Below are 25,028 nucleotides of genomic sequence, written 5' to 3' on the forward strand. Positions count from 1 at the left end.
AGAGAGAGAGAGAGAGAGAGAGAGAGAGAGAGAGAGAGAGAGAGAGAAATGAGTTAAAAGCAAAATCTTTCTTCAGAATGGATAATTTATTCTGGATAAGTCCTTAGAGTGCAGCCACAGTTCAATGCAGCTTCTGCCAATTCCTTATAGGGTTTATTACAAATGAGTAGCTGTAAACATCAATGTCTGCTGTCTTTTTAAAAAATTACGGGTCTTTTCTACCATTTCCCTGAACCAAGTTTCTACCAGTTATCAAAGCAAAGCAGATTAAAGACAAAGTTATACTTTCAGGCGTCCATTGGGGAAAACATAAATAACATCTCCAAAACAAGTCTGTACAGGAAAAGTTTTCTTTGAGATTCTAGTCACTGATGAGAATTTTGTGTTATTTGAGGAGATTCTGAACTAATTATTAAGATCTAAGCACCCGTGATAAACCCGTGCAGTTTCTCATTTCAGCTTACATTAATAGACTTATTGTTACTGGATTATCATTAAGGTTAACAGTACAAGTCATACAAGTCAATACTGACTTCCTTTAAGCCCTCTGTCTATCCCTTTCTCCTTCTCTCCTCTTAGAATCCAATGGTGAACCGGCTCTACATCCCATGGGCTGCAGATGCTTTTACCATCACTTCAGTTTTCAGCAATACTTCCATGAAAAGTTCAGCAAATGATATCACTTCTCATATATTTTCTTTGACTTGTTCATGTCAATAGAAGCATCTATCTTTCCTGCAAAAAATGCTTACTGATTACCTGTTTTCCTCCTTTCCTTAAGTCCCTGCATTTAGTGAATGGCCTCTTAAATGGTGAAAAACTGGGATTATCCCGACTGCTGTGGAAGTCATTATAGATCAATGAATGGTCAGAAGTCAGTTGGTTGTCCTCCCTGTCACTCTTTCACACCTTCAAGTCGTTACTTCATCAAGCCAGAGCCTTACAGAGGGACTGGCTTTCAGTCATATGGCCATAGTATGGAGATCACCTTGGCTTCTGAAGCTGTTATCTGTAATCCAAATCTGGGACAGGTATTTTCAGGTTCTTGGCCTCCCATCCAAAGGATTGAAATAAAGGTTTACAGAGATTGCAAAGGAGGGATTCAAAAGCAAAGTGACAGTGCACATTAGAAAGTGACATATTGCTAGATATCAGTCATACCCATGAGAAACAAGCTTGGTGTACTGGCTGGTTTTGTGTGTCAACTTGACACAAGCCGGAGTTATCACAGACAAAGGAGCCTCCCTTGAGAAAATGCCTCCATGAGATCTAGCTGTAAGGCATTTTCTCAATTAGTGATCAAGGAGAGAGGGCCCATTGTGGGTGGTGTCATCCCTGGGCCCATAGTCTTGGGTTCTATAAGAAAGCAGGCTGAGTGAGCCAGGGGAAGCAAGCCAGTAAGCAGCACCCCTCCAGGGCCTCTGCATTAGCTCCTGCCTCCAAGTTCCTGCCCTGTGTGAGTTCCTGTCTTGACTTCCTTTGGTGATGAGCAGCAAAGTATAAGTGTAAGCTGAATAAATCCTTTCCTCCCCAATTTGCCTCTTGGCTATGATGTTTTGTGCAGGAATAGAAACCCTAACTATGACACCTGGTTATTATGGGGATGAGGGAGTTCTGGAGTTCAAGAGGAGGAATTTGGTTGTTAGGGACTATAGTTGGGTGATTGTTTTAATTGAAACATTTGAATACTGAAGCTCTTGTTCACTGCTCGTGTTTCTTCCCAGAGTGCATCTGATTTTAGTCATTCATACATCCTAGTATGCACATATACTATAGTAAACAGGAAATTGTCTGTAAGAGTTGACTTGGGGGTATGGTTTTGTCTCATTATGCATGAACCCCAAATCATTCTGCGGTCCATCATACCCAGGTATAATGGAATGTATCTAAGTAGAAACTGTATATTTGATTGCTGTTAGGGCGGGGAAAACTATTTCATTATCCAGAGAGGGGTGTGCATATAATTTGACACAGGTGAGTGTCTTGTGTGGGAAGTAGGTTGCTAGGTGCACTGTTTGGAGAGAGGCGTGTGTAGATAAGATACCTAAACTTTCAAGTTCAGTATTAGTAGAGGAGTATATATGGACCAAGCCAAGTGGGATGCCAGGATGCTAAATACGTCCTATGTTTGCCTGAATCAAACCCTGTTTGCTTTTTCCTTCTCTACCTTAGGTGAGTCATCAGACAATCATCCAAGAAAACTCATCCCATTGAGAATGAATGTATTAGGCACAACATCTGTGTGAGAAGAGTGGTCACTGATACTGGTGACATTGTGATATCTTTCCATGGAATAGAGCCAGGTCGACTACACTTCAGAACTTCATGAGCTCATATTGACACTTTGAAATTTCATTTTAGTATCATACAGTTCCTATCCAACTTCTTTGATTTCATTATATTTGGATCTGTAATGAAAAATCTTGCTTTATCAGTGCTTACTTCTGGAGAACCACTAGTGAAAATGGAAACTTCTCTGTATTTCTTTTCAACCTTAGAGAACATCCCACAAAATATGTATGTATTATACAAAATTTTGTCCTAGATATATGGATAGATATGCAATATATGACATAAATAAATCTAATTTATATGTAATCTGTTTTTGATATGTAATATATTTTGTTTACATAAAGTTCATTTATTTATATCATGTATATTACATCTATCTATGCATCTATGTATCTATCAATCAATCAATCAATCTATCTATCTATCTATCTATCTATCTACTTTAGAACTATATATTTATATGGTGTGCCAAGAATCTTTCAGAACCCTCCTTAATCTGTTCCAAGAGTCCCATTTTACAAAATGCAAGCCCAAAATGGAGAATATACACAGAGTTGCATTTACTATCTTTTCCATTTTTTGTTGTTGTTAACATGACACAAGCTATAATTATTTGAGATGAGGAACCTCAATTGAGAAAATGACTCCATCATCAGATTCCTAAGGACAAGTGAATTTTTTTAATAAATGACTTATGTGGGGGTCCAGCTTACTGAGGGCAGTGCCACCCTTGGTCATGTAGTCCTGGGTGGTATGAGATAGCAGGCTGAGAAACAAGCTACTAAGTAGTGCTTCTCCATGGCCTCTGCCTCACTTATCGCCTCCAAGTACCTATATTGTTCCCCAGACTTCCCTTCATTTGTAATATGAAAATGACCCTTTGCTCCCCAAGCCACTTTTATTCATGGTCTTTACTACAGTAATAGAAAACCAAGAAAGGTGCCATCACTGTCTAGGAGAACACTCCATCCTTTTATATTTCTGAACAACATTTTCTAAATAAAATTAACCCAGCTCTGCCTGCTTGTCTTAGGAACAGTTGCTAGGCAGTCTTCTCCAGAGTCTCTTCTTGGAGAAAAGACAACCTTCTGCCCAGATCTCCAGGGTATATGGCAGAAGAATTCTGATATCTACTTTTTCTGTCTTCCCAATACTTGGTTCCCTGAGTTTTCTGGGTGCTCTGAATCCCATTGTATTTGAGATATGTGTGGTTGGAACTAAACACTCAACTAGATATTAAGACAGTTTGAATTCTTTTGAATAGGAGAATATTGTCTTAGGACCAATTTTCTGATGCCTGGGGAAGTTACTATTTTTCCATTGTGTGGCCTAGATTTTGATATTTGAGTAAACTTGAGGACTGCTGTAGGAAATCAGTCTGCCTGTAGGAACAGAGACTCCTTGCATGCCATACTTCCCTCACTAAGCACACCCTGGCTTTAGAACAGGGGGTCCTACTTAACCCTGAGCTTTGATTTTTGAGGGGACCTAAGGTTTTATCTAATGTCAATTCTTTTTCCTCAGATGTGAGAACTTGACATTGCAGTGGTTTGAATAACAATGGTCCTCCTCAAAAAATTCATGGATGTGACTACTTGGTCACCAGAGAGTGGCACTATTTGGTTAGGAGATGTGGCCTTGTTTGAGGATGTGTGTTATTAGGGGTGAGCTTTGAGATTACAAAAGCCTACATCAAGTCCTGATAATAATCTCTGTCTCTGTCTCTGTCTCTGTCTCTGTCTCTGTCTCTGTCTCTGTCTCTCTCTCTCTCTCTCTCTCTCTCTCTCAGCATATGAAGATGCAGCTCTCAGCTATTTCACCAGCACCATTTCTGACTATGAACCACCGAATCACCAAGTTCCTGCCATGATAATGGACTACACCTCTGAAAATGTAAGCAGGGCCTCAAACACTTTCTTTTATAAGAGTCGCCACGGTCATGGTGTCTCTTCGTAGCAATAGAACACTGGCTATATAAATACAAATGTTCTATATAAATACAAATGTTCTAATGCATGGAATATGTGAGCTACATCAAACCTAACTTCATTTTTGTTCCTAAGCATTGTTTTCCCTTAATTTGGATGAGTGGATCTTTACAGAGAAAGTGCACTCAGAAAAGATGACTTAATCTCCAACTTGCTGTAAAGTCACTGCCCAAGGTGTTGGGAGTGGGTGAGAGAAGGGATGACAATTAGTTAATAATAACAGGAACATTCCAGTTGCCGGCACCCCGACAGGCTCATTCCAGAATCACTGATTGTATGAAAATGATTTCTCTGTCTTTGAACAACATCGGGTCTTTCTGTTCCCTTAAAGGTATAGCCAGGCACACTAGTGTCTGTCCTTGAAGTGATGATTACTGGTTCTAGTATAGAGCCCTTCCTTAGAGACCATTCTTGAACCTTTTTTAAACATCCTCTGACTCCAAGAAAATGACTCAGCAAATAATTTGTGATCACATTGCCAAAAACGTCTCATCCACTTGCATTTCAAACTCTATTTAAAAGTTTAAGGTTAAAGTGATGGAATTGAATAACTCTGAGATGAGGAGGGAGTTTTACGTTTAAGGGTTGAATACCCCAGTCTTGTAAGGTGTTCTGATTTCAGTTTGAACACCTACCTGCCTTAACAAGCTGTCCGCAAGGCCTAAGACCAAGTCCCCATTCATCTGGTACCTGCACTCTTCAGTATACACCAAAGCAGAATACAGACAGTATGTTGATCTTCAGCCTTAGATCCAGACACAGTGACCCAAATCTCTGCCCTAGCCCCTGGAGTCACATCTTTTGATATGAAGCTCCTGCCTGAAAACAATTTCTTCTCAGTTCAAGCTCTATTTCCAAGTAAGATAAATTGTAACTTTTTTTCAGTCTACAACCATATTTGCATAAGAAATAGAATGTTGTTTTAATCATTTAATGTCACTGTGCCTTCCCACAACATCAGCTGCTGGAGTACAGATCTTACTCGTCTAGGGATGTTGAATGTATTGCTACAAATCTTCAAATTGCCTGAGTCTCCTTCCTTATCTGTTAGGTGTCCTCTGAGAAACTTGCTGTGCCCCTTAGTCTCAGCTCTGTCACCCTTTGTGACTCTGAGGCTCTTCTACCTTTGTGTGACATCAAGGTCATCTATACACATGGGTGTCTTGATGTATAGGGTTTGACGGTCAGAGCCTGTGTCCCATTCCTATAGTCTTGACATCATGATCCCTGTTTTAGAACTCTTTGCTTGTAACTAAGCCCAGAAATTCCTGAAATTTTGGAGGTACCTTGTTCTCTGAGAATAGATATGCAGCCCCTTTGAGATCATATTTGGATCTAAGCCCTCTTTGCTTTTTTATTATCTTCTTCCTGACATTTCCCCAACTTGTGAAATTGTATCTAGCCTTAGTGTACAGAATTGTTGCCCTGACTCATCAGGTACTCTCGTGGGTCTACACTGCATGCTCTGAGTTCCTTTAGGGTTTTGGCTTGTGTGGATTGAGTGACTTCCATGTCAATCTCTCATCTTCCCTTAACAGCATGAATACTTCTTGGTCTGAAACATTAAGGAATGTGAGCCAGAGGTAAAAGAAAGCATAGAAATTATTAGATAATAACAATAGCAACAATAATAATGCCACCATCACTAATAAGGATTACCAAAGACATTTTATTTGTATCTGTTCAGTTTTGTACTACAAAACCTAACTGGCATAGGGATGGGGATACAGCTTAGCTGGCACAGTGCTTACCTAGCATACAGGAAGCTCTAGGTTAGGATCTCTAGTATGACATCAATCAGATCCAGTGGTGCATGCCTATAATCTCAGCACTCAGACTAAGACTGCCAAGGCTCAGAAATTGGAGGTCACCAATGGCTCTACATAGTAAATTTAAGGAGAATTAAGCAAAAATTCAAATGTAAGTTAATGATAAAAATTTCCTGAAATATATATAATATTTTATTTATTTTTTAATTATGCATATGTCTTTGCATATCATGGACATGTGAGTGCATCACCAACAGAAGTCAGAAGAGGGCACTGGATACCCTGAGGCTAAAGTTACAGGCAACTCTGAGTGCCCTGGGTGTGCAGCAAACCAAACTTTGACCCCTGGAAGAGCACAGGGTCTTAACTGCTAGTCCATTTCCACCCCTGACCATTTTGTATTTGCAATAAGAACACTGACTTGAGGCTGCAAGTGTTGTTTCTTAATTGAATTAAGCTGTACAAGTGATTCAGAACACAAAAATGTTCAAGCCTCTGTTAGAACCCACAACTCCTCTCTCACTGGTCTTTCCAGTCTATACAGGTGGCTCTATTCAGTGACCTTTAATCTTTGTTGCTCAGTTTCTGTCTCAATAATCATACCAACGTGTTGTCCCAGGAATCTGCTCTCTTCTCTGTCACCAAGAGAGTTGTCACCCTTTATCCCCACATCAGACTGATACCTTGAGTGAACCTCCTTGACTTCTAGCTTTTTCCCTCCCAATCCCTCACTTGCTTTGGTCTTAAGAGATAGCTTTTCATGGGGATCAGTTGCCTCTCTTCTTAGGATTACTAAAAACCTGGAGAGGCTCCATGCTACTTTAAGGAACAGCTGAGTTCCATTAAATATTGGCCAGAACCGCATCTGCATCCTGCCACCAGCACACAAAGATATTTATACCATCAAGAGGTAATTATACCATCATGACACAAAGCTGTTCCTCACCCCAAGAGAGGGTCACATGCTTCTTCACCTGCTGCCCTGTGGCAAGGTTTTCACTAGCCGACTGTGCTCAGCACCTGTCCTCCTTTGCCCTCTCTTAGCATCCTGTCCATGATAAATGTCTGTTACCTGTATTCCAATTCTTTTCTTACCATTGTTTGAACCTAGCTAGTATAGTTCTTTCTTTTCCATGTAGCCCCTTCCAGGTGAGATCTGGTTATAGACCTTGAAAAATATACTTCATAGTTTACATTTAGAACTAATACAATTTTGGAGCTCCTACTTTTGAGTATTGTCATGCTTCAACACTGTTCCCCCCACCCCCCAACCTGTGGCAGATAGACAAGATGCTCTCATGGTCGGATTTTATGCTGCAAAGAGGAGGTAGAAATAGGAGGTACCAAAGTATCTACTTTATTACAGAAGACAGAGTGGTAGGGAGAGGCCACAGAAGAGGAGGGAAGTTATTGCTGATGCCTGGTTGTAGAAGGACTGGTGACTGAGCAGTGGCAACTTTTCAGCTCAGAGCCCTAATGGGTCAGCTCAAAGGCTGTGGAGGCCATTGCTATTTAGGCCATGCTGTGGAGTGCATTCTGGCTTTGGCATCTACACAAGGGAAGAAGGCAGCAGGTGGTATTTCACAGAAAACAGGGACACTTTGGGACTTGGCTTCTTTCATTTCTTTCCTTCCAGGTGACCTGGCCATTCCAAAGTAGAGGTGAGAGAAGGGATGGGAGTGTGGACATGGAAGGTAGTCTTGACTAAGACACGGCAGAATGTTTGCTGGAAGAGGGCTCACCTACATTTGGATTTCAAAGACAAGTGGGTAGTGTTCAAACAGAAATAGGAAGGAGAAGAAGAGAGGATATACGAGACAAAGGAGACAGCATGAGGAGGCATGGTACATGAGGTCAAGACTGCTGAGCCCTGAGAGCAGAGTGAGGAGAGAAATCAATGAGTGCTGAGGAAGTAGATACCAGTTCTCAGCATGATGCACGCCATGCATGATGCATGTATGATAGTCATGGCAGCATGCATCATGCTGAGGAATTTGGACTCATCTAGGTCAGGATCTGCAGGATCCTGATTCTTCTGTCTCCGAGTGCTCTAAAATCTCAACAGGTTGACCAACTTCCATATTCAGAGAACTGTGCACCTGAGTGCATGCATCTATTTGTCCTTGGGTGTACATGTGCATAAAGATTTACCACTGAAAGTCTACAACCAGCAGGAGAGACCCCATTCTCTCAACTCAGATCACCTCTTCATCCTTCCTAGTTGTCCTTACTTGGGTACCACTAATGCCTGATACATTCCCTGTGATGTGCAAACTGCACCTGAAGGACATCACAGTCAGTGGAAGGGGCCCAATCCAACACATAGAATCTACTATGTTCTCACTAAAGAGAACTCTCCATGCACAAAACCACAACTATCAACGAAGGGTAGAGATATGTCTAAAATATTCCAGAACCAAACCATGAACATAGTTTGGAGGTTGATTGGATGAGGATGTAAAAACTGGTACTTGTAGATGGATTTCTCAACAATGGTTTGTGATGTTGAGAAGATGCTGGAGATGTTAGGGTCAGAGCCTGAGATCTGGAAGACCTAACAAGCTAGGCTTAGTCATTTGTCCTAAATAGACATATTAAACAGACAGGTAATAGGAAACAGCAAAAATTATTAAGTACGGCCACACTGAGAAGAGAGCAACTAGGTCTGGTGAGTTGACAGTCATCTTTGGGGTCATTACATGGACTTTAGTTTCAATAGAAGGCAAGAGGCATACATAGCTAAGCAATCCTGGTCAATATTTGGTCCTGCCCATCATCATTCATATTGGTTCATTTCTGCTGTCTCCTGCAAAGTGGTCTGATGGGTTGTCTTAAGTATGTAAAATCTATTTCTGGGAGACAGGCACCACTGTAGCTGGCATCAGGCTTCAGCCTTTTCCTTTGTTCAGCATGAAACTCTTCAGGGAATTTCAGTTCCTCAGGGACCATTGTTTCAATAGTCTGATGACCAAAGGGACGTGCACAAGAATCTATTTAGAGTATCTTTTTTCCTCCTGGAAGGGTTACACTAAATCATTCCACTGGGGCAGGAACAGAACAAAAGAAACTGGAAAGGGAGGCTGTGTTGTCATGTGGAGATCCTTCCTGAGGATTTGGGTAGATTTGTTATCTTCTTGTTGTCGCAGATGTTGACGAGGCTCCACTGTGGACAGTGGAGCCTGTTTCCCAGCTATGCTGCTAGAGCAAACACACAGCCCTCGCTGTAGGCTTTTTGATTGTACTGAGCTCAACAGTGACTGAACCAATCTACATATTAGAACTGAGGAAAAGTTTAAAACCCCTGTGACAAAATCCAGATTCATGAATGCAGTCTCTAGGGTGGAATTTTGACAGACATATATTTGTAAAGATCCTCAGGTGATTCCAGGCTGGAAATAAGTGGTTGCTGCTTTCTGGAATGCACGATCCCTTTGCATAAGTGCAGAAGCCATGTCCCAAGCCTTCCCCAGTGGCTCAGTAGTTGGAGAAATGTGAGATCTCAGCTTTCTTGATGCCAGGTAGGACAAGTTTTACTTTTTAGAAAGTACCCTAAAAACTAATTCCATGCAAAGATTAATTTGTCTGAAATTAGATTTCTTTTTATTGTGTTTTATTTTTATGTGTATATGTATACATGTCTGTCTGTCTCTCTACACGTACGTGCCCTCAGAGATCAGAGAAGAATGTCAGATCCATTAGATTCGGAGTTATAGGTACTTGTGAGCTGCCAGATATAGATAAAGGAGCTGCAAGTGCTTTAAACCACTGAGCCACTTCTCAAGCCCGAAGATTAGATTTATGATGACATGCCTTCGCTCAGCATTTCCCCAGTCCATTCTTTGTTATTGTCTTTTCTAGGTTCTTTTCAGAACACTTCCTCTAAATCCCCTATACACACATTTCCATCTTAAGTTCTGCTTCTAGAAAACACAATGTGAGATACAGTGCACAGGGAATATGGTATACGGGGTCTGTGCATTTCCTAATTGCAAAGCTTTTACACTTTGAAAAGGCATCATCTTACAGGCAGAGGGAAGAGAAAGTGGACTAGAGCTAGAGATGGAAACAGAGACAGATGTTACTGGAAAGGGTTCATGGAGGAGACCATAGACAGTAAAGTCAAGAACTTCCTTTCTGTCCCTGCTCTTGTGTCTAGTATGGTCTTCTCAGAATCAATTTACTCATTCATCAAGCATTTACTAACAACTTGTTATATATTTGGTGTTAAAAAAAAAAGGTGGATCCCCAAACCATAGAAGTTTAGAGCACACTCTTCCAAACAAAACAATCCCCATCTTTCTAACAGATTCGCTGTTCCTGCTTGCCAAACTTGTTGATGTTCTCTCCTGGAAGGAAGGGGGAGAGAGGGTCACTGATTTTTAACCTTAGATTCCACCCACTCTTTTAGCTGCTTGTATGTTCTTTTGTCATAATTACAAACGCCCTTAGGGTCTCAGGTGGTGTTAGCCTGGGAAAGGTTAACCTAAAGAGGCTCTGTTGAAGTAATTATTTAAACTCGGCCTCTGGTTCATCCGACTGTCTAAGCTGCAGCAGCTCTGCCTAACCCAGCCGCCATGTTTCTCAGCCTGAGGCCACATGCACACTGCAGCTAGAACTGGCCTGGCAGAAACACCAGCCCTGCCACCCACTAGATGCCAGCGTGAGAGATGGCTCTGCCAATCTTCCATGCTATCTCTGCAAGGCAGGGCATTGCCCAGATCAGTCCGCCATCCATGTGGGCCCAGTAAGAGAATGAGACTCTAATTCTTATAGATTAATCAAAGGCTTTATATGTTTTATAATGATTAATAACAAGATGCTCATACAAAGAGAGTTGTATCCCAATTAGCTAACCTAATTATAAGTTTATAAGTTGTTCCCCACGAGTGCTCTCCATACCTGTGTGGTTCTCCATCCTCCTACATCTCTCTCTCTCTAGCTCCTCCTCTTCCTTTTTTCTCTTCCTCTCTCAACTCCTCCTCTTCCTCTCCTTACTCCTTCCACCTTAGCTCCTCCTACAAGGCTCTGTCCATGTGGCTATGGAGATGCCCTAATCTATGATAGGTGAAGACCTCCCAGTTTGTTTGCTATAGGGTTGTCAATGCTCTGACTTGAAACCCCTCAGTCCTGTTCTGTAAGTAAGCTCAATAAACTCACTGGTTCCCCAGGGACCAGTTAGTGATACCATCCTTTGATTTGTCATTGGAAACTTCTCAGGAGGGGGTAAGCATTGTTTATGTGTCCCTTGGACATGTCTTTAACACTTATTGGGGTTCAGTGGGAAAAAGAGCATAGAACTTAGCACAGAGCGCTGCGGGAGCTGCGGGGCCTGGTAATGTTATGGAAGCATGAAGGTGAAGCTGCTAATTCTGATCTGGGACAAAGTGTTCTGCAAAGTTGGTGAAGTGTGAACTTGGCCTTCAAGAAGGAATGTGTAATGTGCTCTGGGCTTGAAGATGGGTGTCTCTGTCTCTGGCCAAAGCCAAAGTCTTATGATTAATTCATCTGCGTGCAAGTCAGCAGTCTATGCTAGGCAGGGACTCAGCTCTCTCCCCTGCATCATATTGCAAAGACTCTGTACATGTTTCTGTCTTAGAATTCCTTTTCAATTCTGTAACTAAGAGCAGAAGAAAGATGAGGAGGGGGAAGAGGAAGAGGAGGGATAAGACACACACACACACACACACACACACACACAGAGAGAGAGAGAGAGAGAGAGAGAGAGAGAGAGAGAGAGAGAGAGAGAGAGAATGAGAATATGTATAGTGTATATTTTCTTTACTTTTCTTTTCTCTCAGCAGGAAATCTTTCAACCTTGTTATCTGGGGTGAAATAAGAAGCCTGGTCTATTTGCACTTTTGAGCTTAGCTGACACCTTTGCACACTGCTTTCAGTAAACAACAGGCCAGTTGGTAAAATATTTATGCACTCAACTACCTCACTAGCTATTGCCTCTGCCACTCTCTTCTACTTAGGAATATGCCACTTGCAGTGAAAATCCTGTCAAATTTCAGGTCCTCCTTAAAGGCCACCTTGCTAATAGCAACCTGTAATCTCTTCTCATTTTCTGCCTCAACTAGAAACATAGTTACCTTATTTTGTTTTGTGTGTGAGTGTGTATGTGTGTGTTCCGATGTATGCGTATACATGTGCACATGTTTGTGTGATGTGGTGCATGCATGTATGTGCACATGTGCTAGTATGATGTACGCACATGTGTATGTATGTGATGAATGCATTCATGTGCAGTATGTGTATATGTACATCCGTCTGTGCACACACACTTGACATGCAGAGGCCAGTGGGAAGTCTCACTATTTTAAAAACCATCTCAATAAATTTGGGTATGGTCCTTTGAGAGAGTGTTACACCCATTCAATTAATTTATTTATTTGAATATTCTCTAATTCTTTTATCAGTATGGGAAATGAATCTAGGGCCTTGAGCAGGTTAGGCAATACTCCACAATAAGCCACTCTCCAGAGTCCCATTCAGAGACAGAGTCTCACTAAGTTGTCTAGGTTGGCCTTGAAGTCACTCTATAACCACTTGACCTTGTGATTCTCTTCCCTCAGTCTACTGAGTAGTTGGGATTGCAGGCCTGTTCATCCATTTCTTACCTCTCTGAAAGAATCCAAACAGATTCTACCCAACAGATATTCATCTGCGTGTGCTGGACCTTGCTTTGAAAAATTCCAAATTTCATTGCTTTTTTAAAAAAAGTTATTTACGATTGTGTGTGTATGTGTGTGTGCACGCACACACACATAGGTGAGTCTATGTGTATTCCTGAGGAAGATGGTTCTGCTCTTTCACCATGTGGGCTTTGAGTATTGAACTTAGGTCATCGGGTTGGACAGCAAGTGTCTTTACTGTCTGTTCTGTCTTCAAATCTTTTTTTTTCAACATCCAAAGCTTTTTTATTAACAGTAAGATCCAAGGTTAGTTTTTGTATCCTCGGCTGACCCTTCTGCCCCTGGCACGCCCGACCTTCCGGCCCTTGGAATGGACATAGGGTTTGGTGTGGCTGTGTGGGGTTCCTGAGGCCTTGCCAAAATATTGGTACACCTCTCGGCCCTTCCGAGGACCAGACAGGAGCACAATGCCTCGGCCCTTGGGAGACTCCAGAGCTAGCTGGTCAAAGGTGAGGATCTTACCCCCAGCCTTGAGGATGCGACTTCGGGGCCCAGCTGCTCATCCGCAGTGCACACACCTTCAGCTTGGGCACTTCCAGAATCCGCATGTCATCTGTAACTGTCCCCACAACCACAGCGGTCTTGTTCTCCCGGCCAGGATGATCTTTCGGATCATCCGGGACAGGGACAGAGGTGGCCGGTTAGTGCGGCTCATAAATAACCTCTTCAGCACAACCTGATTGAAGGTGGATTTGGTACGTCTGGCCAGAACCCTATACAGCTTGACTAGCAGCCGCAAGTAGATATCCTGGCGCTTGGGCTCCTTGCGCCGAACCTTTCGGATCTTGTTGTGGCGAATGTCAACACCTATGATGGCATGATGGCGTCTCTTGCTCAGCCAGGTCCAGAAAGCTGTCTTCAAATCTTAATTCTGATTTCAAATCTTAATATTTGAAAGAAAACAATTCTCAATGTAAGTATCACTGCCTTAGTCTGTTTCATGTTGTTAAAACAAAATACTCAACTCCAGGTAATGAAAAGAAGATATAATTATTTGGCTCATGATTCCAGTGGCATGGTGCCAATGTCTGTCGAAGGCAAGTTGGCTGTATTACAATATGACAGAGGAATGGAAAGTGGGAACCAGAAAGGAACAAGGAAGAAGGATTCCAGGTAGGGGCAGCCCCCCTATGGTAGGGTCATGGTCTATGTTGTCACTGGGGGCCACATCTGTGTCCATGGCCCTGCAGCAACAGGAATCTGTTACCATCAAAGGCCAGGCAGATGTTAATGGCTATCTTATAAATGTTGCAGTTTTCTCTTGACCTGGCTTGCTCCCAAATAATTGGGACAGGACTATTTTATTTACTTAGCAGCTATAAGGCATAATAACTGAGCAGTATGAATCTATTTTAATCTTCTAGACTAATTTGGCTACCTTCCAGAAAAAATCTCTGAGATACTTGCATTTTATGGCTTTCTCTGCTCCAGCTGTCTTGTCATGTCTCCAGGACCCTCTACTCAAGGCTGAATTCCTACTTCTCTCTCTCTTTACCTCCCCTGGCTAGGAGGAAGTCCAGCCCTATTTTCTCCCCAGCTCAGTCACTGGCTGATCAGTTCTTTATTGACCAATCAGGGAACAATGTTTACACAGCATTGAGAGAGGAGATTCTCAGAATAAGGATTGAAACCAGATACGGTGGCACAGAAACCAGCATTTGAATGACACAAGGATAATCTTTACACTGGGAACACAAACATTGTGCTTACAAGATGTTCCTGGTCTGGGCTGCCACCTGGAGACATGTTGATGTTTGAGGGCTTTGCTGAACTGGCCTCACTCCTCACCTGGGCATTGTTGCAGAGCTGGCCATGGGAACAGGAAAACTGACCCCACCCTTAGCCAGCTGAAATACTGGAGAGAGTGGGCCTGCATATTGTAGGAGTTGATGGTGAGCTAGCCTGAGGAGATGAGCATGGTAGGGCTAACCCTACCATTAGTCTTTCTATGGTGTGGCAGTGTAGATGAGGGAGAGTTATCCTTCTCCTCTTTGCTGCTCACCACCTATGGCAGGCTGGAGAGCTGGCCATGAGGTCACAAGAGCAGGAGATCTATCCCTTCCCCTCACCAGCTACAGCACTCCAGAAAGCAGGCCTGGTACCTCCTCTTGGCAGCAAGTAGAGCTGGCCCTGGGTAAGGGGGGTTAAGTATGAGCCAGCCCCACCTCTTGTCTTCTGTGCAGTTGCGGAGACAAAGGAGAAACATTTTCTTCCCTCTCTCATCCCTTGCCACCTATGGTATACAGGAGAGCTGGCCCAGGGGTCATGAGAATGGGAGAATTAGCCATGTCCTTCACTGGCAGCAACACTACGGAGAGTGGACCCTGTACCTCACCTTGGCAGAAGAGTAGAGATGGCCCTGGTTGTAGAGGGGGCAGGCAGCCTGAGAGCTTAAGAGCAGGAGAGCCAGTGACCTAACCAGATCAGATATCTCTCAGGACTAGATCTAGTGTTTTGAATTGGCCCACCCCAATAACTACTCCATCTATTGGAGTGCATGAAGGGGCTTGTCCTACAGATCCAAAGCTAAAGGATCTCCATGACACAGGACAACAAAGGTATATGTGAGAGAAGTCTCAGTTAGTTCTAGTATTGATAGAGTAGCAGAAGCTAGAGGCTGCCTACAAGACCAATGAATCATTGTAATTAACATTTGGAATTAAAGAAGTATAGTCAAAAGGGTATACTGTGGAACACACTGTGACACACTACAGCTTCCACTATGAGATTTTTTTCTGTCTTTTTTGGGAGAGGTTGCAAGGGTGGAGGGTGGGTATAAGGGGAGGAGGAGATGAGTGGGATTGGGGTTCATGATGTGAAATTCACAAAGAAATAATGAAAAGTCTTTTAAAAGTATTTGGGATGTCAGCAGTGTTCAGAGAAGTCTAATTCTATTCATTTTACTCAATAGTCTGAAGAAATAGGAGCCTCACATTGGAAGGCAGAGAAACTGAAAACTAAAGCCCCATTTAGGAAGAATTATGTTTTATGGAACCGAAAAGCACACAAGCCTTCTAAATCTTTTCATAACGTTAATCTCCAAACAGTGATTTTTCAGTCTACCAGAGGCAAAGATCATTTTGCACCTTGAACAATAAAAGGAATTGTTGGGAGAAACATATTTCTAGTAAGCAGCCTTAACATGACAGCAAGCTCTTCCTCTTAAAGGGTCAGTACCTCAGCACTACCACTTCCAGAATGGACTTTCCAACCCATGAACCTTTGAAGGACAAACCAGTCACATAGATCATGCAGAGAGATAACAGTCTGTGTAAATAGATACAAATCAGTGAGGTTGTGAGTTGTTTTAAGATTGTCTTTTGAAGCCCAGGCTGCCTTCAAATTCACTATTTAGCCTCCTGCTCTCCTCTTGCCCCCACCTCTTGAGTATTGATATTACATGTGTATTAGTCAGTGTTCTCCAAAGTCACAGAACTTACAGAATGAATCTCTCTATATATAGAAAGTGAAATTATTGGAATGACTTACAGGCTGCAGTCCAACTAACTCAATAATGGCCAGCTGTGAATGGAAAGTCCAAGAATCAAGTAGTTGCTCAGTCCCATGAAGCTGGGTGTCTCAGCTGGTCTTCAGTATAAGTTGCAATCCTGAAAAAGTAGGCTTCAACAGATGTTAAGTGTAAGCAGGTGAAGAATGAATAAATGCTTCCTTCTTCCATTGTCTTTATGTAGGCTTTCAGCAGAAGGTGTAGCCCAGATTAAAGGTGTATCTCAAGATCTGGATTAAAGGTGTGTATCAATCTAGGTTAAGAACATGAGTCATCCTACCTCAAGAACTGGATCAAAAGCTTATGTCTTTCCATCTCAAGATTGGATCATAAGTGTTCCTTGCATTTCTGGATTGTAGTTCATTCCAGGTACAATCAAGTTGACAAGAATAACCATCACAATCCACCCCTTGTCAGGTTGACACATATCATACCTCATGTCCAAATGAGAACAATAACCAGGTCATAAATACACTCAACATAATATAACTATCTATTGTACAACTGCAAACAAATGTAAATTTAGAATAGGCCAATGCTCCTTGGGAAACATCCTTCTAGAATCTAAAACTTAAATATGATAACTATTGCTATTCTCTTAATTGATGTTAAAGAAATTGAAAGAATACACAAATATCTATACAAATGTATTCTTAACAAAATAAAACAGAAGCACTCATGTCAATTATAATCAGTGTTTCTGCAACTGATCACATGTCCTTAGATGGTATTGTAACTACCTTCCTCTCCTACCCATTCAGTATTTCTTCCACTCTGCAAGCACGTCAGCTGGTCTTGGTTCTTTTCCTGGAAGAGTGACCCATACCTTCATTCCTGATAGATCTGTGTCCTTTGTTATCCTGCTTGGATTAGGCTGTTGTAGTTTCCCATTGACTTTAATCACAGGACATGGCAGTATACTAAGAGGTGCCCTAAAGGATCTCCTGTACTCCAGATATAATCCTTCTTATATCCATTGTGAAGAAGCTGTCTAATTTCCCCATGGTAATCTGGATCTATCACCTCCTCCTAACATTGTTATTCCTTTTATAGCCTATTGGTTTAAGGGCGTTTAGTAGTTCAAAGTGACCAGGAGGAAGTCTGAGTTTCCAGTTCAATGGAATGTCTGTTGTGGCTCCTGACAGGAGCACTCCCCTCTCTGGAACCAAAACTTCTAGGCCCTAGAACTTAGGGTTGTAGTTGTTTTGCAGGAAGCAAAAAACTTCCTAATGGGTCACTAGGACTGATAGTAATTGGGACTATTCCCTTTCTACCCTTTGATTTCTGGACCCATGAATCCTGACTATGGGAGAAACTGTACTATATATTAGACACTGATTTAAAGGGTATACTGCCTTCTGAAAAACCCTGCTCCAGCCTTCTATGTTGCTGCCACCTAATTGGTGCTGTAACTGTTGTATTTGTTGTCTTCTAAAGGCCATTCCATCTTTCTATCAGAACAGCTGCTACCATGTTGGGGAACATGGTAGGACCAGTGAATTCCATGATTGTAGGCTCCCTGTCACACTTCTCTAACTGTGAATTCCGTAGTCAGAAGCAATATTGTGTGGAATATCATGACGATGGATAAGGCAGTCTGTAAGTTCATGGATGGTGGTTTTCAGGCATGCTTCATCATCTCTGTTTTATGAAATGCTGGGTTAGATTCTAGGGACTTGTGCACTATAGACAAGTACTCTACCTACTGATCTGTGTCTTCAGATCTGTATGGATGAATTTTATTGGTAAAGTTAGATACTATAATACTGGAAGGTTCTTTGGTAATTTATTATCTAGTCTTTATTTTACAAATTTAACATCATAGAGAATATGTTTTTGAACCCTTCATAGGCAAAGATGGAGCAGAACAAATAGCTCAATGTATGCAAGCCTTCCTGAAGAACTGATCATGTGTCACCAAGCAAGTATTCTACAGGTTGGGAAATCCCAGCAAACAGACAGCAAGATCCTAGACATGAATTGCAGAGGAAGGTGGAGTTGACTATGCTTTTACATATATAAGAGCCTTCATCAAAGCAGGGTGGTGATTGTCACTCTTCACTAGGCAATGAGGAGTGTCTATGTATGTACTTGAGATGCTATCTGAAGGAAAGTGTTCAGAAAAATGGGGTCTGCACTTACTTTTGTCACCTCAGATTTAAAGAGATATAGGATATGAGAAAAAGAGATTTGCAGTGTAGGAACAGAATTGCGTTGTAGATGAGGGAATATCCCACAATTCAAATGTCTATCTTTAAGAAAGTCCTAGACTTCTAAAATACGAGAACATCACAGTATAGCTCCACTTTGCAAATCTCTCCCAGGTTATTGAACGTGTGCCTTGTTCAAGATTAGAATGTAATTTCCAGCCAAGAAGGACTTGACCAACCTCACACTTGAAACATAAGCATGAGAAACAATGTCTATAGTATATACTAAGAGCTGGGTATATATTTGAGATCTCTGATTGATTAATCATTGGACATCAAACTTGTGCTCTGGGGAAATTAAGTGAGGAATCTTGAGTTCTTTCCCCCATGGAATATATCAGTTAGAGATGTTCAACGTGGCTCTACGTCATTCCACACTTATTCTCAAGTCTTGTGAAAAATAAAACTTGAAATCAACATTAAGAAGGCAACCCTACTTATAAATAATTCCCTTCCCTTCCCTGACACTAGGATGTTGCCCTGTGGGTGTTTTTACTGCATAAAGCAAGTTCTCTTTCTTTAAAATATCGCAAGCTAAGTTCTAGAATCCATACTGACATGTGGCTATGCAAAGGACCTCCTCTAGCAAGAACTCAAGAACTCTGAGGACACTAGGGTTATTTTCACCATAAGGAAGCCTGGTTTGTAAGTGCAGAGCAGGGAGCACCTGGTTTAGTGGAGTAAATAAATACATTTAACACTCCAGTGCCAGCTATCATTACTTCTGGAGAGAGGCTATCTTTGAGACATATTTAGGAACCAATACATGTATGCTGAGTTCTTAGGAGTTTTCAAGTCACTGTCCTTGCCAGGTTATGCTAGTTATTGTATGTTCATGAAAGACATGTTTGCTTGAAAGAATGGAGGGAAAAACCTAAGGGAGAGGAAGAAAAAAATCATTTTCATTAAATTCAGTAGAGCCTCATCTTCTTAGCTCAGAGCAAAAGGTTAGTTTGGACAGGCAGAGGATGTACAGATACGTGATTTGAAGAGGAAAGAGTTGTTTGTTAAAACTTTTGTAGTACATAATATTTCCCTCTTAAAACAATGTGTATATGTGTGTATGTATATGTGTGTATGTGTGTATGTGCATATATGTATGTGTGTACTTATGTATATATACGTGCGTGCATGTGTGTAATGACTTGAGAGAATAGCTTGCAAGAGTCCAGGAGTCAGTCTCTCTTGCTACTATGTGGTTCTAGGAACCAAACTTGGTTCATCAGCCTTGGCAGCAAGTACCTTTATCTGCTGATCTGTCTCGATGGCCTCCACTAAGGAAACTTTAAGATCAGAGATCAGTGGCAGGGAGGACATCTGTTGTGTTAGCATCACTGTCATTCATGTCTGAAACTCTTAGTCTTGCAAAGCTGATCTGAACCCCTAAAATGATTCCTCCCCCACCTCCATCCTCACCAACCACCAGGCTGTCTTCTCCCACTGTGAATGTGACAGCTCTAGTTGCTCTGGTAAGTGTAGTCCTACAGCATCTATTCTTCAGGGACTGGCTTATTTCATGCTATAGAATGTTCTCAATCTTGCTCTGCACTTCCAGACGCTGGTATCTCCTTCCTTTTCAACAGTGAGTAGTAACCCACTGCAGGTCTACCTCATTTGCTTAGCCATTCATCTTCTGAAGGGTCCTTGGCATGCTTCACTATCTGAATAACAGCATCATGGACTTGGGTGTGTAGATATATCCCTGAGTTCTCAGTTGTGTGCACAGAAACTGAATTGCAGCATCATGTGCAATGTTATTCTTAATGTTCTCCTGAACCACCATGCTGCTGTTCCATTGTAGTAAGAAAAGCCCCTCTGAACTCCATGTCAGCTCTGCCTTTGGATGCTGGAAAGAGTGATGGAGAGCTCAACAGCACTTTGGGGGCCCCTGTGTTATTTTCACGGGCTTGTCTGCACCATCACGTCTTCTTTACCTCTATAGAGAGTTCTATTACTTGTCAAATGAAAATTCAAAAGTGGCTCCTGAACTGCAGTGGTCAAATCTGGATTCCACCTAATGTCCTTGGTAAAGGGATAAAAGTTATTAATTGTAAACTTTGCATATTGTCTTGATACTGCACCAAATTTAATCAGAGGGCCTGGTGGTAACTGAATACCTTGAACATAGAACGATACATTTGCATATTATATTTTCTAAATAAGCTTTTAGATTCATGTGTTTTCACTTTCATGGGTTCCCTGTTTATAAACTATACTGTAACTTAAACAAAAAATATTGGGCCAGGGAGATGGCTCAGCAAGTAAAACACTTGCCATGAAAGCGTGGGAACTTGAATAGAAATCCTCTGAACCCACATAGAGCCAGACAGTAGTGTGCTTATGTAATCTCAGCACTTATGCAGTGAGATGGACAAAGACTGGATAATCCCTGGAGGCTCATGGGACAACTGGTATATAGGGGCAAACAAAAGAATACATCAAAGAAGGTGGAAGGCAAGGGACAACATCTTAGGTTGTTCTCTGACTTCAACATGGGTACTGTAGCATGTTCTCACTACTCCTAGAGTTAAAAAGAGTTAATATATTACAGTATATTCTCATGAGGTCCCTCTAAGACTTTACACAATACAATATCAGTAGGGCTAAAATTAGCAGGTTAATTTTCAAGTTTTATATATGCAAATTCTACTTCTGTGACAAAAAATTACATTCTGATTGCCATTCTCAGCTCTTCTGTGATCTCTATGACTTGGAGCTGAGTGGTTTTGACTTTCGTCATCTACTGCTGGTTTTATTCCATCTTTGTATAGATTTTTTTAAATGAAATGCCTTTGACTAGACAAAATAGGTTATTATATATTATTTGAAATATGTTTGGACTTCATTTATAAATGAAATTTTGTAAAAATCTCTGAAGATAATTTTTGTTCACTTACTTTTAAAATTTGTTACTTTTCTGTTTAGATAGTCCAGAAAGAAATCTCTTGTCATTCTGGCAAGTAAGAACTTGGCTCTCTTTATGTAGTGATTTTTACTAACTATGTAGTAGTCTTTATAGAGAGATCAAATCTCTACTCATTCCATGAGATCTATATCTTCCAGTCCCAGAATGGTTGTATGGTGCTGAATTCAAGACAGGTGAGACTTCTTTCCCAACTGAGCTTTGGTGTCAGGGTTCATTCACCTTGGACTTTCAATATTTTTCTTGATTTTGATGACTGACATTCTTAGAAGGTCAACTGTACACATAAAAGAAAGTTGTTGAAGTGTGCACATTATTCAGATATAAAATAGGTAACATGAGGATTTATTCCAAACTGATTCTAGAAGGCCCAGATCTTTGCTTCATCCTCCTGGGTAAATGTTAACTTAGCATTTTCCCTGTCAAATGTCAAAAGTGTTTATTTTGATACCTTTATCCATTTTCTCATCATTCATTATTGGAAATGATTTTTGTGGTATTTATTTATTTATTTATTTATTTGAATATGAGTAAATGTAAATGCCACAGTGTATATGCTGAGGTCAGAGGACAACTCGGGGCTGCAAGTTCTCTTCTTTTATCATGTGAGGTCCAGAAATTGAACTCAGACCATGAGACTTTGAGCACTTTTACTCACTGACCCATCTCACTGGCTTTGTTTGTGGCCTTAGTCATCATTTTAGCTAGAGAAAAACTTACAGAATACTAAGTTTAATTTTTTTTTACATATGTATTCTCTCTCTCATTTTCTCTCTCTCTCATTCTCTCTCTCTCTCTCTCTCTCGCTCACTCGCTCTCTCTTTTCTCTCTCTCTCTCTCTCTCCCTCCCTCCCTCCCTCCTTCCCTCCCTCCCCCCTCTTTCTTTTTTATCCACATGTATATATGTGCCTGTATTTTGGTATGCACAGTGATGTCTGGTTGCCTGTGAAGTCCAGAAAAGGTTATCAGATTCCTTGGATCTGGAGTTACAGGCAGTTGTGAGCTAGCCAATGGAGTTCTGGGACATTAATTCTCACCTTTTGCAAGAGCAGCAGTCACTCTTATCCACCAAGCCATCTGTGATGGTTTGTATATGCTTGGTCCAGGGAGTGGCACTAATAGAAGGTGTAGACATATTGGAATTCATGTGGCCTTGTTGGAGTATGTGTGTCACTGGATGTGGGCTTTAAGAACATCATCCTAGCTGCCTGGAAGCCAACATTCTGCTAGCAGCCTTCAGATGAAGATGTAGAACTCTCATCTCCCCCTGTACCATGCCTGCCTGGATACTGCCATGTTTTTGCCTTGATGGTAATGACCTGAACCTCTGAACCTGTAAGCCAGCCCCAGTTAAATGTTGTCCTTATAAGAATTGCCTTGGTCATGGTATCTGTTCATAGCAGTAAAACCCTTACTAAGACACCATCCCTCCAGCTTCAATACTGGGTTTAAGATAATGCCATCTCATTTGATTCTGGGCTACCTAATAATATTATTCTTTAAACCTTCACAACAGTGGTAATGTATAGCAGTTGCCATAATGATTTGGCTTTCCAGCTGAGAAAATTAAGAGTCTGTGCTAGAGTAATGGGGCCAGAGAAAAAGCCACATGCCATTTGAATTTGTGTTCTATGTCACCCTCTGCTTTCTCAAGTCTTTTCTACCTTTCTATTTTTTGTTTTGTTACATATTAGTTTTTATGACAAATGAGGTGCCAGAAATTTATTTATATTACTGTGCTAGGTGCCAGAAGATAAAGATATATTGTAAGTAGACATTTCTGTCAAACCATAAGAAATGGGACATGATTTCAAACCAATTTGGTAAATACACGGAGGTGGGCATAGACACCGTAATTGACTGATTGTGTTATGTCAGCTAGCAGTCATGGGATTTGAAATGTTTGTTATTGAGTTATACTTTACTTTCAGCTTTTAGATATTGGTTACGTTTATAATGTCAAGGATGAACAAATTCTTCATAACAAATGGTTGACACTTGCAATCTTTGCCTTTTTTTTTTTGGTAGCATATACTTTTAAAACCTATATTACTATCCCCAAACTACTTTTGTTGGCTCTCTAAATCACAAATAAAATACAGACCAAATAGATAAAATAGATAACTGTTCTTCAGTACTGTTGAAGAGAATGTGTCTATAAAACAAGACTGTTAAATCTCATACAAATGAGAGCAAGAAGATATCTACTATCTCCTCGGCCAGTCTTAGAACTATGGAGGTAGAGTGCTTGGGCTGGGAGATGGCTCAGTGCAAAAAGCACTTGCCACCCAAGTGTGAGGACCTAAGTTCAATGTCTACAATGCATATAAAGCTTGACATAAGTGGCTACCTGTAATTCTAACACTCCTATAATAGTTGGGTTTGGAGACAGGGGATGCCCTGCAAGATCCTTGGCTAATTAGCTTGCAAAGTGCAACAGTGAACAATGAGAGACCCTGTCTCATATAAAGTAGGAGATAAGGACCTACATTCAGTGTTGTGTTCTGACTTCCTCACATGGTACCATAGTATGTGTATCTGCATTTACAAGCAGTTTAAAAAAATAGAAACTACCAGTATCATTTTTAAAAGGATTTATTTTTATTGTTTTAAATTGTGTGTGTGTGTGTGTGTGTGTTTTCATGGGAGGTAGGGGTGGGAAGTTGCTCTCCTGTGAGTGCTGTGCCATCCAAGTCCAGAAGAGGGTGTTGGACACCCTTGGAGCTGGAATTACAGGTTGTTGTGAGTCATCTGACCTGGGTACTGAGTTCCTCTGCAAATCCTCTTAACCTACAAGTCACTTCTCCAGCCCCAGACTTAGTTGGATAAATGATATCTATTAAAGTTTGGGTCTATCTTTGTTAGTAATATGGAGATAAGAAAGTATCTGGGCAAGGAAGACGGCTCAGTGGGTAAAGCACTTGGCATACAAATACGAGGACCTGAGCTCAGGTCCTTACCGTGCATATAAGGTTTGGCATGGTAAATAGGGATCTGCCATTCCGACACTCCTGTGATGAGATGCACTGGGCTCTTTTGTTTCTTTACCAGTAACACCCACATCTACATTTTCATATAGTTATTAGGAAGAAAAATATAGCACTCAACTCTCCATAAGATGGTATTGACTTAGCTAGGGTTCATGATCCTCGAGAGTTTAGAAGTCTTATGCCTACAGGTATTCATTGATGTTTTAGAAGTTTCTCAATGAAGAGCAAGAACCAAAGATTGAGGAAGAGAAGCTTCAGAAGAGATTGACAACTGGCTGTCAAACAGCAGTGAAAGATAGAGCTTCTGTTGCTACAAGAATCCTAGCAGGGGCTTATGGTGGGGGGTCTCAAAAAGACCGGTTCAGTTATCTAGCATTTCAAGAGTGCAGTTAGGGGAGAGAGAAGGAAGATGAGAGGAATGGTCAGGGGGCAGAGGGGAAGGACAGAGGGGGTTTACACTTGCATACTTGCTTCCTATATTTTGAAGATTAGTGCTGTGTTTACTGAGGACTCAACTTAAATTGATTTTTTCCCCACTAATTAACTGTGACTGCCAATTTTTGTTTTCTCTTTATTGGCTTACTCCTGCAGTGATTGGTGGTTTACTTCAGAGGCTTCAGTATGCTTGTTTGGGCTCCTCTGGACTTTAATGG

At 41.3% G+C, this 25,028-nt stretch overlaps 1 pseudogene; it reads right to left on the bottom strand.

The window, feature by feature from the left end:
• Positions 1-12,991: 12,991 nt before the first annotated feature.
• LOC114623166 lies at positions 12,992-24,448 on the bottom strand (annotated as a pseudogene).
• Positions 24,449-25,028: the final 580 nt, after the last annotated feature.

Source organism: Grammomys surdaster, unplaced genomic scaffold (assembly GCF_004785775.1).
Source record: "Grammomys surdaster isolate TR1022 unplaced genomic scaffold, NIH_TR_1.0 194, whole genome shotgun sequence".
In the NCBI taxonomy this organism is placed as follows: Eukaryota; Metazoa; Chordata; class Mammalia; order Rodentia; family Muridae; genus Grammomys; species Grammomys surdaster.